This window comes from Pan troglodytes, chromosome 15, assembly GCF_028858775.2.
Source record: "Pan troglodytes isolate AG18354 chromosome 15, NHGRI_mPanTro3-v2.0_pri, whole genome shotgun sequence".
In the NCBI taxonomy this organism is placed as follows: domain Eukaryota; kingdom Metazoa; phylum Chordata; class Mammalia; order Primates; family Hominidae; genus Pan; species Pan troglodytes.
In genome coordinates, this window is record NC_072413.2 from 14,194,513 (window position 1) to 14,211,152 (window position 16,640).

Sequence of the window (16,640 nt, forward strand, 5' to 3'; positions counted from 1 at the left end):
TGGAAATGGGGTAGAAGGCCAGCACAGCTTGGCATTCCTGGAGTGTGACGTGGAAGGAAAAGTGCAGAGGAAGACAAACAAAGATGTAAGTAGGCTTGACTCAGTGCAGCTAAGAGCCCAGATGTTATCTTGATGCTATCTATCAGCTAATTTTTTCTATTTTAGTAGAGAAGGGGTTTTACCACCTTGGCCAGGATGGTCTCGATCTCCTGACCTCATGATCCATGCACCTCAGCCTCCCAAAGTGGTGGGATTAGAGGCATGAGCCACAAAGTGTTCAAAAAACCTATTAATTAAAAAATGTGTATGTAGCCGTCTTTAATCTACCATGTCCATTAGCAGATAAATACTATAAGCAAAATAACAACAATGAAAGAAACATAGACTTCGAGTAGATACTCTGATTTATTTAATAAAAATTTGAAAATAGACCAAATTACTCTATGACAAAAAAAAAAATCTGTTACTATTGAGGATGAGGGTTAGTGTTTGGAAAGGGGCAGGAGAAGTATCTCTATTTTTAGTAATGTTCTATTTTCATACATGGTTATAAGCAAATACATGTGTTTCATTAATGAAGCTATCCATATTTAGTCATTGTACTTTTCCGCATGTATGATATATATCAATAAATGTCTTAAATTATATACAGCAAAAATAGACAAAAGCACAAGAAGACATACACAAATGTTAAACCTAGAGAGAAATTTGAATATAAGTAAGTCTCTGAATGACTGGTAGAACAAACCGAAAAATAGGATGGAGAGGTTTGGAACAGCATGATTAGCAAAACTGACATATCTGTCTTTTAATATAGGTAGAAACATAGATAAAAACAGGATTTGTCTCGGAGCATGATTTCTGAAAATAGTGGAATCGAGTTTGAATCTAGTAAGTACATATAAATAAATGTCTTAAAACTCCTCTTATGTTAGCTAATTAAGAAATATTATTGTAATAGACATTAGAAAATATTTTAATAAATTGAATGCACTTCACACGCTAAGGAAATGATCTTACTTGCATTTGATAGTTCAATTAGATACATATATACCTATAGGTAGTTTAAAATATTTCTAATAACCTTATATACTTTTAAAAAAGCATTGATATCTGTTTGCACTATCTGTTCTATTGAGTACACATACCAAACATGATTATAGCTATTCTGCTATGAACTTCAAATGTCTAATTAATACAAAAATCTAGAATGAGAAGAGTTCTTTGCAATTTTTTTTTTTTTTTTACCAAATAGAATATAGGAAAGATAGCTGCAAATATACCTAACACACTTATCTGTGAGTATGGTGGTAGCCTTTTTATTTTATTTTATTTTGAGAGAGGGTCTCACTTTGTCACCCAAGATGGAGTGCAGTCATGTGATCAGAGCTCACTGAAGCCTTCACATACTGTGCTCAAGCGATTCTCCCACCTCAGTCTCCTGAGTAGCAGGGACTGCAAGTTCATGACACCATACTAGCTAATTTTTGTAAAGATGGGGTTTCACCATGTTGCCCTGGCTGATCTCCATCTCCTGGACTCAAGAGATCTGGCCACCTTGGCCTCCCAAAGTGCTGGGATTATAGTTTTGAGGCACCGCGATCAGCCCAGCTTAAAAAAGGCTGACTAGAGATCTTTATCTATGTATATCTATATCTATCTATAAAATAAACATATGTGTTTCTTATATAAAATATATATTATTAATATTATATAAAATTTTTTTTCAAGGTAGAAATATATAAAGAGGGTGCATGTAGAGCCTGGGGCATTGTGTGGTGAAGCTCAAGGCCTCTGAAAAAATGTCCCTTGCCTCTTTTGTCTGGGCTAGAATCCGAGAAGGGAAAGCAGCAGATGCACTGGTTCCCAGGTTCTTGGCATCCTACAGAGAGAAACTTGTTTGAGCTAGGGTAGTGTTTAACACCCTTGTTCTTACTCTTCTGTTGTATGTAGTAAGCAGAGACTAGCTTCATGAGAACAGACTGTGACAGTCAAGGCTGTCTGTTATTTTGTGCAGCATTAATTGAGAAATTCTAACACCTGAAGACCTCTGGGCCATTTGAGGTTAGGTGCAGGGGAGGAAAGGGAAGTTTGCATCCCTCCTGCTGTGGAGAGAACCCGTGGGAAGCACAGACCTTGTCCTAACTGAAGGCAGACCCCCTTGCTAACCAGCTTCTCATCAGCCAACCCTGGATGAGTTTCTATGTCTATTTACTAAATAATCTTTATTGTTTTTCTTCACATGGGCAAAGTATGGTTTACAGGGAATATTCTTCCTTTGAACACCCATCATGGAAAACCCTTCCTGTTGTGGGAAAACAGGCTTCCATATGTGTCTTATTGGGAAACACATATGCAATTTCTATGTTTTTACTGCATCTATTTCAGGGATATGGGAACTGAATAGTGCCCATCAAAGGCTCACCTGATGCTGGAAATTGATCTGAGAGCGTGGAAGGACAGAATTCTTTCTTTGTTCCTGAGCAGCGGTGATTGAGGGATCATATTGTGGCAGCTACAGTGGCAATGATGGAGGCAGAATGGAGGGTTCAGTACCAAGACAAGGAGAGACTTGGCCTCACAATGGCAGCATTGCGGGGGTGCGCTCTGCAGAGCATTTGCTCACATGGTTTTGGGCATTGTCTCTAACTACATTGCTTCCCCAAGAGGTTGACCCATTCTAACTAACTCCTTTTCTCTTTAAAAAAGCAAACTTAATTTGTATGACTTGCAATTGTAAACGACACCAATTGGCCAGTTATCATTCAAATTTTCTGTTACTTAATTCTGCCTTTTCCTGACGTATGCAACTTTCCCCTAAAAAAGTGGACACTTTGTTGCTTACTCATTGTCTTTACACATTTTAAAATGTTGCTTTATGCCCCCAATCCCTAACTACCTTTTCAATGTTTTGCAAGTGGAGTCCATGTGTTCTTGATTTACATGAAGCTCAAAATAATGGTTATAGTAACTAGTACTTCATAATTAAGCAAAAAGCTCTTATTGAAAAATGACAGAACTATACATAGGGATGACAACATGGAGAGATAATTCGTGCAATCACAAAGTTGTGGTATGGCAGAAGTAGAACGCTGAGTAGAGACTCTGTGTTCCCAATCATTATTTCTACCACCAGCTTTCTATTTGGATGTTAATAATGTTCTTATGTGGGAAACCCTACATATTTGCCAATGTTTAGTTCATTGACAAAGAAATAGAAAGAGCTTCAAGAACTCTCTAATCTTTAAAAAATAAAATACCTATAATTGGCCATACGAAAAAATTGGTATTTGACATATACTGAGATCGTTTTATTTTGTGCTAGACAAATGAAGTCATAGAACAGAATGTGCTTTAAATATTATGAATAGTGATTGTGTGTGTGTGTGTGTGTGTGTGTGTCTATAGATGCATATTAGGCCACTGAAAAGTTTTATTATTCTTTCCAGGAGAGAGACTACCAACTTTTGAACCTAACTAGAACAAGTATATTGCTTCTTCATATTTTTATTAAGGCAAAGAGAGTCTAGTTAAAAATAATTCAACTTGTCATGGAAATGCTATAAATTGCTGTGAAGTGAGTTGCTGGCTATGGCTTGTCAGAGCAAATATATTGTACAAATCTTAGGGGAGAATTAGTGCTTATGCATTAAAATCAAATCATGTTGCAGCACACTGAGAAAAACGTTAGATTTTTAAAATAATTTCAAAGTCATGAAAAGAGCAAATATGCTCCACAAAGAGCCTAGCAACCCTCAATGATCAATGCCCCTTTAGTATAGTTTGCTATCTGAATTAGAATCCCAGAATCTACAAATTCCTGTGGGTGTGGGTGCTGCATTTTGAGGATTTTATAACACTGCCATCACCAAGCTCTCTTTTGATATTCACTTTAAGGAGATAATTTACGGGCAACCAGAGAGCATAAACCAAAGTAGATATCTATCTAGATAGCTAGATACATCTCCATATCATTGACAGGATACATTCTGGCCGAGCATGAGTACAACCTATAGATGTGGTTGGAGAGAACATATGTTCCACCTCAATGGCAGATCAGGATTATTCCTTCTCATCTGCTGCAATGGCACAATGTGTTAAAGAGAGGAGCGAGACAGCAAGAACCGCATTCATTCAGTCATACAGACCAAAAGGAGGAATGTCGCCCAGCCCTCTAAACTGACCCAGAACCCAGCTCATGTCTCAACTGCTACCTCTCCTACTTAGAAAGAAGTAACTCCACCAAAGCAGGGTTCTGGACAAATATATTTTTATTGATCATATACAAATAGATGAAGATGGACTTGGATGTTAAGAAAAATAATACTATACAAAATCGAGAGTAGACAGTTGCCTCTAGACTTAAATTAAGAGTGTGTACATTAGATAATTTAATCCAAAGTATCAGGTAAAAACTTGAACAAACCTTTTGGCCTCTTCCTTAAAATTCAGGGAAGCATGTCCTCCACAAAACAGAATCAAAATATAAATAAAAGACTGGCTTAAGATGAAAGGAAACCTTATGAATGAAAAGCCAGATGAGAGGCACTTAACTGAGAAGGAAAAGAAACTGAGTGGACAAAATAATTATGAGAAGATGAATCTTCAAATCAGAAAGAGGGAAGAAAGCTTATTTGGTACTATGGGAACTCAAAAGAGAGTGAATACAAGTCTGAAAATTCCAAGAGTAAAGAAAAGTAGCATAACTAAAGAGCATGAGAAAATGTATACAATTTTGAGTAATAAGAACAGAAATCAAAAGTAACTGTTGTATGTTATATTTTAGTAGAGCAACACTGAAGAAGAATGAAAACAAGAAATAATATTAAATATGAACATATGGGGAACAGAATAATATTTTTAAAATTTTTAGTTTCTAAGCTTATCTGAAATTTTAATTTTGTTTTCTTATGTAATACCAGAGTTATTAGGAAGGTATTATCTAATAACACTATTTTCAGTGATATTTTAAGTATTTGTCCTAGAAAAATTTCTATTTTTTAAAAATGTATATTTAAAAATACATTAAATGTGTATATACATCCATCATATGTATCGATTTATGTTTTTCTTGAATTGCAAATGAAATTTGTATTTTTGTGTTCCTGGAATAAAATAAACTTGAATGGATTGTAATATATTATTGATGCTGTAACTCTATGTATTTGAATACTTTAAGAATGTTGTATTTATAGTTAACAGATACTGACCTATAAATTTTCTGTCATAATGATGCTGTGAGACAATCTAAGAAGAATTAAAATTTAAATTCATGTATTCCTACTTTTTCCTCTGTTCTCTAACTGTAATATATTTTAATTACAGATGGAGGAACAGATAGATGTTAGATAAATAGGTATATAATAGATCATCCAAAATTCTTATTCTTATGGTTTTATGTAGTCGGTATTTACCTCTATTTTTCTACATCCTTCCAATTTAGTTCGTTACTTCCTGCACCTTTGATGTCATATATATAAACAGGAAATAACACATGGTGGCCGGGATGTAGAGAGAGCCACAGGACTTGTGAATAAAATCCACAGGCAAGGATGTGGCGATCCTTTTGCAATATTGGAGGGAATGTCAAACCCTATGTTTGCTGTGGAAAAGAGTATGGTAGTTCCTCAAAACATCAAAATGGTATTGCCATATGATTCAGCAGCTCCACATCTCAGGATAGCAAAAGAATTGAAAGCAGACTCTTGAAAAAATATTTACACATCCATGTTTGCAGCAGCATTATTGGCAATAGCTAAAACGTAGAAGCAATTGAAGTGTCCAACAACAGATGAATGGATAAGCAAAATATGATATATACATACAATGGAATATTATTCAGCCTTAAACATGAGGGAAATATTCTGACATATGTTGCAACTTGGATGAAACTTGAGGATATTATGCCAAGTGAAATAAGTTAGTCGGTGAAGGACAAATACAGTATAATTCCATTTGTATAAGGGACTTAAAGTGGACAGAATCATAGAGATAGTACAATGATGGTTCCAGAAGCTGGGGGGAGGAGGAAATGGGGAAGTGTTGTTTAATGGGTATAGAGTTTCAGTTTCACAAGATGAAACGAGTTATGGAGATGGATGGTAGGGACGGCTGCACAGTGTTATGACTGTATTTAGTACCACTGAACTGTACACTTAAAATGGTTAACAGAGTACATTTTATGTTATGTGTATTTTACCACAATAAAAAAATAAAATAGCTTAGGAACATTTTCCTGAAAGAGTCCACATAAAATTCATTTTAATGCATGTGTTTATGCATAGCTTTCTGTTTTTCTCTTTTCTATTTATATTCCAAATTAGAATATAATGCTAATCAAGTATAGTGGCTGTGTTTCTTGCTTCCTCTAGTCTGCAGGTAGCATACAAATGTAATAGACTACTTATTCATGTCACATCTATTTATTTTCTGCCTTATACCAAGCTTGTGGGATTCTCTTAAATACAACATTTTTATACTTACACCTAGGCAATACCCATTAGCATCGCCTTCCTAAATCAGGGGGAATTGAGCCTCTGTAAGGTGGAGTAACTTCCTAAGATACAAAACTCAGCATTAAAGTCTGTATATTTCAATATCCTGCCCCCTTCTCATTTGTCTTTACTGCCTTTTATGTATGTGTTAGATGTTCAATAAATTCTCTTTTTTAAACTGAATTTAAGCCGTGGAGCAATGTTTTGTTGAACAATAAATATGATATAAGACACTCTTCCTCCCTTTCATTTATGATGCAGTTCATGAAAAAGAGAAATTCTTTCACTGTGCTAGAAGCTTAAAGTAATGAAAATGCCACGTTCTACATTAAACAAACTGAAGGGAATCAAGGTGAATTGCATGAGACATAGAAAACAAGTGAGAAAAAATCTAGTATAATTTGCCCTTTGTGTGCCTTTATTATTTAGCGTTTGAGTAAATGTTTCCCCCAAATATCTTCCCATCTTAATTCATGTCTATAAAGTAGACATTTATGTCTCACCTTGTCAAGAAGGGCAAACTCTAACATAAACATTTCCCAAAAATGCTTCCTGCTAAAACGTAAGCTCAGTCTGGCTAGAAATTAAGCTCACTTCATAAAGATTAATTGGTAGCTAATCTTTGCATGCTGTTCTCTGAAATTGAGTGAAAACTGTCCATCAGGCATACAGGGAATGACGGAAAAAGTGACAACAGAAGATGAATGCTATGTCACTAACCTTCAAATATGACCTTCCTTTTCTTTTAAATTCTTGATATCTTTATACTTCATTAATTCATCTCTTTTTGCCCTTGGCTCAACATTGTGCTATACAAAACTCATGTAAAACAAAGATCTAAGGTAATAAAAATGGCATTTTTCTTTCATGTAGATGCAAGCTAACTGGCATTTTTACAATCAACATATTTCCTTTGTCAATTTTTCATTCTGTATTGGAAGTAATTCATGGGTATTTCTGAAGGGAAGAGGGTGTTTCTGTGTTCATTGTGATCCAAACTGTTTTTAGACCTAGTGGCGTTTGTAAAACAATTTGTGCCAGCTGACCAAGGACCACTGTGGCAGAAAGCAGCCAACTTGCGTAAGATGTCACTGCCTCATCAGTTGGCTTTGAAAACTAGGGGCTTACTCTATAGTCTTATGAATCAAAGACATTGATAGATGTAGTATAAGATTACAGTCATATTTTCCTTTTGACAGTCACATTATAAAGCATGATGTATTGCAATTAATCTCAAATAGCTGATCACAATTAAAATTAATAATGTTTATTATTGCTGATAAACAATCATGACTCTCCTCAAATATGCAAGTAATTCTTGTAATTTTAATACAAATTTGCATATTATTACTAATTGATTTAATCTCATTGTATTTGGTTCATGGACCCAATTTATTAAAATATTGATGATAATGGGGTAATGATTTGTCTCCCCATTTCATTTACACTAAAAGCCACAATTCTTACAATGGTCTGCAAGCCCATCATTATCTGCCACATGTTAACCGTCCAAATTCTTTTATATCTTCACCCTTGATCTTACCAGTGTTCCTGGTCACCTCACTGTCCTCTAGACATGCCAACATGCTGCTGTCTTATGACGAAGACTAGTTAATTTCTTGGCTTGGAAAGATAGCCCTCCATATATCCATTGATCAGATCATTCAACTTCCTCAAGTCTTTACTGAAACCTCACATTCTCAATGAGACCTATTCAGTATTTCAAACTGCCTCCCAGTTGCAACACTCCAAAACCCCTTACTCTTCTGTGTATTTTTGAAAGGATTTATTGAGATATAATTTACATAGTGTAGAGTGCACACATTAATGTCTACAAGTCAATGACTTTTCGTATATGCACAGATAAGTGGAGCCATCATCACAATGAATTTTAGAGCATTTTCATCACTTCAAAAAGAAACCCCACCTTCTCTAGCTGTTAACCTCCTATGCACCCATCCCCTCCTCAATTCTAAGCAACCGCAAATCTGTTTTCTGTCTCTATAGATTTTCCTATTCTATTTTCATCTAAATAGAATCATACAATAGGTGGCCTTTTGTGCCTGGCTTCTTTGAGTTGGCATAATCCAATCAAGGTTCATATAGGTGTTGGTACTTTATTTCTTTTTATAACTGTATAATATTCAATTTCACGGATATAACATTTTGTTTATCCAATAATATTTTTATTGGCATTTGAGTTGTGTTCAGGTTTTGGCTATTTTAAATACTGCTGCTAAAAATACTTGTGTATAATTTGTGTTTGAACACCTCTTTCCAATAATCTGGGTGTATACCTAGGAATATATTTCTAGGTCATATGACAATTCTATGTTTAATATATTTAGAAGCCATCAAAGTATTTTCCAAAGTGGCCAATTCTAGCCATAGAGTGTCAATCTATGGTTTTGATTTGTAGTTGCCTGATGAGTGATGCTATTGAGTACGTTTTTATGGGATTATTGACCGTTCGTGTATCTTCTTGGGAAACACATCTATTCCTATCATTTATCAGTTTTGAGTTGGGATATTTGTTACTGAGTTAAAACAATTTCTCTATATTCAAGATACATATATATACAGACATATAGATACGTGTTTTTCAAATATCTTCTCACAATTTTTGAGCTGCCTTTTGACTTGCTTGGTTGTCCTTTGAAACACCAATGCCTTTAATTTTTAAGAAATTTTAAATATCTAATTTTTTATTTTGTTGCCCATGTTTTTGGTGTTACAGCTATTTCTTTGCTAGATCCAAAATCATGAAGATTTTCCCATATGCTTTATTCTAGCTCTTGCATGTATGTATTTAATTCATTTGAGTTAATATTTTTGTATGCTTTGGGGTAAGGGTTCCAATTTATTATTTTGCAAGTGGTGATCCACGTGTACGTTGTTGACCCAGTTTGTTCAAAGACTGTCTCTTCCTCATTGAATTGCACATGGCACCACTGTAAGAATCCATTGACTATAGATACATAGTTTCATATATGGACTCTCAATTCTCTTCCATCTATCTATATATTTTTCCTTCATCAGTATTGTGTTGTCTTGATTACTGATGCTTTGCCGTAAGGTTTGGAGCACGGAGGTGTGAATTATCCTAATATGTTTTCTTTTTTCAAGACTATTTTGGCTATTTTGAGTACCTTACAATGCCAAGTGTATTTTAGAATCACCTTGTGAGTTTCTAGACAGAAGTCTGTTGGGATACTTGTACGGATTTCATCAAATCTGTAGTTCAAATTGTAAAGTACTACAATATTAAATCTTCCAATTCATGGGTGTAAGATGTTTGCTAATTATTTAGATCTTCTTTAAACAATAATTTTTAATTTTCAGAGTAAAATCTTGTATCATGTTTTCCAAATTAATTATTATTTCTTTTTTTGATGCTGTTGTAAATTGAAATGTTTTCTTAATTTCATTTTGGGGTTTTCATTGTAGATGTGTGCAATTGGTTTTTGTATATTTACCTTGTATGCTGTAATATTGCTGAAATAATTTATTTACTAGTTCTATTGTTCAGTGGATTCCCTAAAATTTTCTATATACAAGAATGTTATTTGCAAATAAAGTTTCATTTCTTCCTGTTCAATATATGTGACTCTTATTTCTTTACTTGCCGATTAGCCCTGCATAAAATCTTTAGTACAGTGTTGACTAGAAGAGGTCAAAGTATTTATCTTATTCTTATCTCCGACCATTGCGGAAAAGTATCCTTTCTTTCACCACTAAGTTGAATGTTTGTTGTTGGCTTTTCACAGGTGCCATGTATCTGGTGTAGAAAGTTCTCTATTACTGGTTCATTGAGTTTTTATTTTTATTTGTAATCATTAAAGCATTTGGATTTTCTTAAGTGTCTTTTCTGAATCTATCGAGATGATCACGCAATTCTTGTTTCTTATTCTATGGATAAGATGTATTATCTTAGTGGGTTTTAGGCTGTTAAACCAACCTGGGATGACTAGTATTAATTTCACTTTGTCATAGTGTATAATTCTTTTATATGTTGCTACATTTGATTTGTTAGTATTTTTTAAGGAATTTTGCATTTATACTTATAGTAGTTTTATTTTTCTATGCTATTTGGACTAAATTTCGTATCAAGGTAACACTGGCCCCAAAGAATAAATTGGGAAGTGAATATTTCTCTTTTTAAAAAAAGTTAGTCAAGAATTAATATCAATTAGTCAATACCAACGAATGTGATTAATATTATAATTTATTAATTTCTCTAATTTTTATTTTCTTCCTTCTGCTTGCTTTAGGTTTAGTTTGCTATTTTTTCTAGTGCCTTAATGTGGAAGGTCATCTTATCTCATCCTTTCCTTTGTCTTTTCATTTTCAAAATAGTGTCTTTTTAGCATCAGGTGAGCTCCCCAGGTTGGTAGTACTCCATGTTTATTGCTGTACAACAATGGCAGGTAATATGTCCTGAAGACAATGGAAACTTAACATTCAAAATCCTCCTAGATTCCACCTTATGTGATACGTCTATTCCTTTGATTGGTCCTAATTTCTACCCTTTCTCTATTATAAACTATGAGTACAATGGCATTCAATGAGTTCTGTGAGTCTTTCTAGTAAATTCTTGAAACTGAGGGTGTTCTGGGGAAACCCCTGAACTGGCAGTTGGTGTCAAAAGTGAGAATCGTCTTATATGGCCTCTTCCTTTGAACTTTGCAGCTGGACCCAAACTCTGCACAATTTGGGCCAGAAGTCTCATGTCGACTTTGCAGCTTAAATTATCTTGTAGTTTGTCTGACCGTCAACAAATTTGCTTTCATCAAATATTGTATTTGTTACCCCAAAATTACCATCATGTTTTTTTCTCCAAATAACTAACATTGGGAGAAATAGCCAGCTGAATCTGTAACTCAACAGAAACAAGTGATCCATATACCATATAAGTGGCCATTTCATGTTGCCTCCTTCCACCAAATCTTAGCAACGTCAACCATTACCATGAGCCACTGTAGGCCTACCGGCTACAAACAAACAAGTGTCTTTTAAAAACACTTCACACTCCCATTTGATAAATTTCCCAGCAAAGAGATGCCTACTTAAACTCTATGCAAGCGGGTCATATTCCCAAAGTCTGGAGATATCATTCATGTAGTGTGAGAAAATCATCCCAGCGATGCCAGCACATTCTCCTTCCCATGATCTGCTTAGTTTGCAAACATGTTCAGGCCATAGGCGAGAGATTTGCATTTCACAGTACAACAATTTTATGCAGGGCATTGAAACTTAGATTGAGCATTTTCGTACAGTCACACATCACTGACTGTTAGGGATACGTTCTAGCAGATGCATCCATAGGCAATTTCATCGTTTTGTAAACATCACAGAGAATATTACAAACACCTAGATTTTACAGTCTACCACGTCTAGGTTATATGGTAGAGCCTCTCTCTCCTAGGCTACAAACCTGTGTACTACATTACTGTACTGAATACCGCAGGCAATAAGAACACAGTGATAAGAGTTTATGTATCTAAACATACTTAAACATAGAAAAGTATGTAAAAATATGTATTATAATCTCATGGACCACTTTTGTATATGTAATCCATCTTTGACAGAAATGTTATTATGCATTACATGACTCTATGACAAAAATAAAATAACACATTGTAAAAAATGTACACATGTACCAAACATATTATTATAAAAATAAAAATATTCAGTGTAAGAATTTGTAGTGATCACAAAATATTCACAGCTTATACTTTAGTACATTTGCAAAAGCCTAGTGCAAATACTGTTTATTTCTGTGTGTATATTAAACATGTATATAATAAACATTTTTCAGGTTCAACAATATATATCAATCCTACTGACTCTTATAAATATTAAAATCAATTAGTAAATTAATGTATATATATACACACATGTGTATCAGTGAGTGTGTGTGCATGTATGGTTGTGAATGTAATTGTATGTGTGTGTAAATGTAATTGGATGCATCCTAATATTTATTCTTACCTACAAGATTTCCAAGATTCATTTATTATCTTTAGATGATGTGCATTTAAAGATTTACCAAATAAAACTCTAATCGTGGAAAATATCAAGATGTTATTAAATTCATCTTGTGCACATAATTGTTTCTTTAAATTTATGTTTCTTGCAAAACTTGCATTAACGCTCACGCATAATTTTTTAAATAAAAAATGAAAACATTTTCTCGGTCTTTAATTCTTAATAATGATTTCTCTCCAATAATTAATGTGAATTGATTCTTAATTCTTAACTATAGAATAATGTTGCCCTTCAGAGTTCTGAAACTTTTGCATGTTGTATACATTTCACTAACTAGAACAACTTCTGAAATATTGGCATTAATTAATGTCACTCAGCAATTATTGATTTCAAAGAAATTAAATACCATTCATATTCTGAATCACAAGGGTATTTTGGCATCTAATTTAATCAAGCTCTTTGTATCATCATCTACACGTTAATTACTTAACAAACATTTCTCTGTGTGAGAAAGATTGAGCAGGTTATTGTGCTTTGTTAATATGCAACTTTTGCTTAATCTAGAGATAGGCAATGCTCCCTGTAAGGGACAAAGAGAAAAATGAATGAGCAATAGAGATGTGACAGGCATGGAAAAAGACAATACATTTATAAAACAAATAGGGCCACAGATGATGATAATGGGGATAAATCTTGAGATACTGACTCAGTTTATAACCGCACTGTGTAATAGAGCAAATCATTTGTTAATTTTTTTACAAATGGAATTTAATTAAGATGAATACAGTATTTTAAACAAGGCTAGTCACCTTAAAATAAAATAGTGGAATAAAGTGATAAAACCGATGTAAGAATCGTATTTTATAAAGAATTTTTTCATGTAATTTAATATTAGTTTATTTAAAATCACCCTAATCAAAATAATAGTATCTTAATTAACAATCATCAGAAGCTTAACTAATTTTTACTTTATAATACTAGGTTTAAAAATTCTTAACTATATTTTTAATCATATATGCTTATATATAAAATAGACATAGGATATATATTTACATGTTCACAATATTATATTGTAATTGTTCCTATGGATGTGGCTTTTCCATAGAATTAATAAGTACTTTTAAAAGGTTTCAATTTCAATGATATATATGTTTGATTTTTCTTTGACAAAGCATACATATATTGATAGGTAATAATATGAAAATCTTCTAAAGACATTACAGGAACATGAAAATGTAATTAAATACTCAATAATTTCTAATGTTTTATGTAAGCAGAACACATTTAACTGAAAATTGCTTTTACATAATACTCAAAAGAGACTAAAAACATTTTAACTAGCGGAGTAAGTCTTCAAATTGATAATCTGAACTATATAAGAGTAGAAACTTCAGACACTCAAATATTTGAAATGCTACAAAATATTTATATAAACTAATATTTAAAAATTTCTGTTTGTAGAGTGCTACACAGTAATCAATATAAATGACATCTCAAGTCTTTCTATAGCTTTGACCATATTTACTTCCTAATTTTAATTATTAATATGTTGGAGCAGTACATACTAGATTCCGGTCTTCCTTTTTAATGAGTAAAAATATATCCTTTGAGACAGCATTAAAGAAACAGCACCTTGTATAAATTCAATGCAAAGAGACAAGATATTCTTGATTCTGAAGTCTTGTTCTTTGATACAGCAATGTAATTAATAAGAAGAAGAAAAGCAGGACATAGATGTGGAGTCTATTTTAATCAAAAATTGTCTATAGATTTTGATGATAAAATTTAAAAATCTACTATATTTAGTTAGTTAGAAAAAACTAGGTTGTGGGAACATATTTGGTCAATAAAACACCCTTACCAGATGCTGACAAGAAAAAAGTTAGGTACCACCTTTCTTCTCTGCAGATGGCCTGAGATGGGTTAATTTGAAAGAATGCTTCCAAACCTGAGGTGACCCCTGAGAACAGCATAATCCACTGCTGTCTCCTACATTCAGGTTCTCAGTTTTTGCTCTTTTAATTTTGAGGGGAGAGAAGCCAGTCCTTTAAACCGATCTTCAGCATGATGGCAGAGCCAAGGAGTGTGGACAGGTGGCACGATGTCTGACTTTGTTCCAGCAGCCATTTGGGCTTTCTCTGGGTCTTCTGTGCCCTAGGGATAGCACCACAATTGAAGACATGTCTTTGTGACATTCTCTATGCCAGGAAATCCCAACACATTTTCCTTGCAACTGATGAAAGGAATAAAAATAAACCAAGAGGTGTGCTGTTTGTTTCTGTTTCCTCCTTCCTGCAGCCCTTCTTGATCATCTAATATTTTTAAATACATTGTCGATCACCAAAAGGAGCATAAGGGCTTTATTGGTTTGTAGCAGATGTATTAATAGCCCAGCCCCTATTCCTTACCTGTAGCTGCTGGGAAGAAAACCATTCTTAACACTCTACAAGGTCTCATCTCCAGAATTTGCACCTGTTTCTAGCTGAGGACTTTCTCTAGCTGCACGGGAGCTTGATACTTGGCATGAAGTGGGAAGAAAAGGTGAGGGTAAATAAGAAGAATCTCCCTGGATTCAGTGATGTAATTCTGAGGCATGTTCCACATAGTTTCCCATAGAATTAAGCCCAGATATCTAACACAGGAACTTACCTCTTAACACATGTGGTATTGGCTTTTCTATCTTTCCTGTTTTAGTTTGTTCTCTCTTCCTTGTGTCACTTTTGCTGTGTCCTCACTCCTGCTTTAAGAGTACCCAAACAAATACATTCATTTATTTTTTTAGACTCTCAGAACCCAGTTGATAGTTGAACTTGTAATCTATGATAATCAGCTTGGATGCTATACTGACAGGAAGACGGTGAACTCACAATGTTTAATTAAGATAAAATTTAAAAATATATTGATTCATGTCCAAAGATTTAAAAAACCTAAGCGGCAGTGTCACAATTTTTTCTTTTTAGTTTACATGGTTTCTTAAACGCCTACAATTATTTTAAAGGAAGCCTTGAGTCTAGGAAAAATTGAGACATATGGAATAAATTACTAACCCATTTCTCCTTGAAATCCATTAGATGCTTGATGATTTTTCACATATATTTCTGAATTGAAAAGCTATTTGCGAATTATTTTTATAAGCATATCCTTATGTAATGTTTTGAACAGTGAATTGAAGGTTTAAAAATTAAATTATTCTATCCAGAGAATAAAAAGCAATTATTTCACAAGAACATGTGTATGTTGACACGACATTTTAAAATCTAGATTTTAAAGTAGGTCCCGTATACTTTTGAGTCAATTAGAATATGTGTGTATCAGTCTGTCTACAGTTTTACACCTGTCAAAATGTACTTGAACTACAACAATTTCCTTGAACAATTTTGAAATGTATTATTCCTCTGAAACTGATTAAAAGAATTATGGTCGAGTGAAATTCTGATTGGCATAATTTGGGAGAGAAATTATTCCTTGGACATCAACCTCTGCCAAGATAGTTTTTAATGATATTGAGACTTTTTGATTTACAAAACTTGTTATATAAAAAATACTAAGACGATGGCAGATAATACACAGACTTTAATTAAAATTGTACTAAAATTAAATGTCTAAATAAATTAGAAGGGTACATGGTACATCTAATTGTATGTTTATATATTTTATTTGTGCATTTTATTCTTAGGGTTGCTTTTGCTTTAGTTTGTAAAACGTTCTTATTTTTATGATAATGTAGCATATACCAAATAAAGAAAAATCATGAAATAGAAAATAAAGAAGAAAACATTAGCTATTGTCAACCAAATAAAAATTGTGCAATCTCTAAGCACATGAACTATGTATTATTTGTACAAAATGTACAATGTTTATGCCTCACAGGGTGAGGTAGAGACTGCAAAACATCGAACCTGGGACAAATAAGTAAGAAAATTTTCACAACATATTAATATTATAGAAAATGTTGAACTTAACAGTTAAGATACAAGTAGTGAAAAATGATAGTATTTAATGAGATCTAGAAAATTTAATCTATATCTGTAATGTGTGAGAAGTATTAGAATAATGCTTGTATTTCTGGTTTGGCATCGATTTCTATTGAGACTGGAAACATAGTAGAAGTGAGGGGAAAAGAATTTAAATTGTGGATACTTGAGTTTTATACCTAGG